Source organism: Hevea brasiliensis, chromosome 14, assembly GCF_030052815.1.
Source record: "Hevea brasiliensis isolate MT/VB/25A 57/8 chromosome 14, ASM3005281v1, whole genome shotgun sequence".
Taxonomy (NCBI): Eukaryota; Viridiplantae; Streptophyta; class Magnoliopsida; order Malpighiales; family Euphorbiaceae; genus Hevea; species Hevea brasiliensis.
In genome coordinates this window covers 13,340,839-13,343,454 of record NC_079506.1, presented here as the reverse complement: position 1 = coordinate 13,343,454, position 2,616 = coordinate 13,340,839, and the positions used below count along the sequence as shown (strand labels likewise).

Sequence of the window (2,616 nt, the reverse complement as noted above, 5' to 3'; positions counted from 1 at the left end):
AGTTAATGTGGGTTTGTGTTGGGCTCGATCTGCCGTAGGTACAGTTTTTCAAAATCTTCAAATGGCTGAAGGATGTTGCAATATGTTTACACAATGGGCTGACGATTGTTTTGGTGGAAACGAGGAAATTCCTAAGCTTGTCTCCTACTTTGTGCCTCCTGCTTTGGTACAATATTGTTCAGCTCATCATTAGTCAATTAGTATTAATTTGTAGCCGAATGCCTTTAAAGAATATATTTATATTTCAGGATCTTAGCTGACTATATAACGTAGAAAGATTAGTTTATTATTTAGATTTTCAGTAGTTGTTGCATATTTGAGACATTTGATTAAATTAAAGTAATTGTGTTAAGCAACATTCTTCCTTTAGTTTTATATATAATTTTTTTCCCTATTCGGTAGGTTTTATATTTTATCTATATTCAGTTTGATTTTCTGGATCTTTATAAATACCAAAATGCTAAACTTTATTTTCTAATTCATATATTTGATGCATGAGGTCTTTGAGATCATTTATTGCTACATACGACAGTCTGCAATCTGAAACTTGGATATCACAATGCAAATTGCCTTTACTTGCTAAGCACATGGTAGATAATTTGAGAACCTAGTGGATATAGACTATAAATTTGTAGATGGCGTCTCATTTGGTGGCATGGTTTCAGAGCCTGCTCTTCTGCCCCTTTCACTTTTGCTGTTATCAGTAAATTTTAAGCTTGCCTGATGTAATCCTTGCTCTTTATCCTTTGAATTCCATTCAGACATGTAATAGTATTCTTCTGTTGCAGTATTTTCGGATGATGTGCCCCAAAACATTCCACCCCATTTGCGAGAGTGCAGCATATAATCATAATACCCATGAGTGTTATCCCTTTTTCTTTGTAGTATTTGGATCCTTTGAAGAAAATTAGTTGAGTCAGAACTGCATCCACATTTCCACCACCGCCTGTCATGCCGGATATTAGCCCTAATGACATGAAGAATTAAACGTATGGATGCATAAATATTAGAATTGATCCTCTGCGAGATAGAAAAGGAATGGAATCAAGTGGAAGTAGAAATCTTAATTACCTCCTTGAGACAAAGGAACCACCCCAAATGTTAGCCCACATGCTCCTTGGCAGAAAAAAAAGAGACAGCAATCATCACTACAATGGATGCACTTGAGGATCCCACTTGCCCAAGAATGATGCACAGTACACCTCCTAATGTCTGCACTATCCACAAAGCCCATAGCCTACCTCTCATTCCAAACGTCTTTGCTACGACATCAGAAATCAATCCTCCAGCTGGTCTAGAAACAATATTTTCTAGTCCAAAAGTTGCTGCAATAATTCCTGCTGTGTGGAGTTCCAGATCAAATCTGTCATAAAAATATTCAGCTATTATATTGTCAATTGTCTGCTCCACCCCAAAACAGTATTCTCAAGTTAACGCCAGGATCCACCCTCTGTAATTTGTAACCCCAGGATACAAGACGCTTGAGAATTTATCTTTGGGTTTATCCCCTGACTTTCGTAGCCTACCGAAGTTCCCGTCTGGCAAGTCCTGGCCGAAGATCAATGCTGCAAATGCTGATAACATTTGAAACAGGGCAGGAATGAAAAATGCAATTCTCCAAGCTGTAAATTTCACTGCTCCAATTAATGTCAGGGATTAGGCCAAAAACAAGGGGCATGATCAGCTGCGTCGCCCGACCACCAAGATTGACCCACCCGCCTGCAACACCATCAGCGGTGCCAACTACTGGGGCTGAAAACATGGAGCTCATCCAGAATTGAGCGGAGACAAAAGTGGCCAAGGAGAAGCCTGTGAAAAAGAGTACTAGGAAAAAAGATACAGGTGATGAGGCGTTGGACATGAAGCAAACTTTTAAAGTTATTTAATTATTTGTAAAGAATTTAATTATTTTCTTATTTCAGTTATAAAATTAGTGAGATATATTATTTTAATAATATAATAAATTATATATTTAATTTAATAATAAAATAAATTTATAATTTTATATTTATTTTAATAATAAAATAAATTATATGAAACATACACTTATTAGCCATTTTACATATCAATAACAACAGTTAAACATAGTTTTACCAAACACTTAACATAAATCAGCTATTACCCATTAGTTATCAAATAACAGAAAAAATTATCAGTTATCAATTACATCCAACAGTTAAACTAAACAGGTTTTTAATTTAATTCAATTAGTTTGAATCTTTATAAATAATTCAATTAAAAACTTATTTAAATATAATTATAAAATAAAAAATTTAATGTATTACTAAAACAATAATAAAATATAAAAAATTTAACTTGGCTGAATGTGCCATTAGCCACTCTAATAATTAAATTGATTCTTAACTTAATGATAATAACGTGGTTAAATCTCATCTTATCCACTAAAATTTTAATTAGGAATGATGTCCCAAAATATGTCCAAGAGGGGGGGTGAATTGGACTTTAAAAATAATTTTCGGTTCTTGCTCAAAACCTTTGAAAATTGCAGCTAGGTTCAACTCAATTGACTAATGTGAAATATGAACAATACAGCTCTATTGACAAGTTTATTCAAAGATAGGCTATATGCAATCAGTATACTGATCTAACAAATTA

At 33.9% G+C, this 2,616-nt stretch overlaps 1 pseudogene; it reads right to left on the bottom strand.

Annotated features, from left to right (window-relative positions):
- Positions 1–621: 621 nt before the first annotated feature.
- LOC110651055 (high affinity nitrate transporter 2.5-like) lies at positions 622–1,864 on the bottom strand (annotated as a pseudogene).
- Positions 1,865–2,616: the final 752 nt, after the last annotated feature.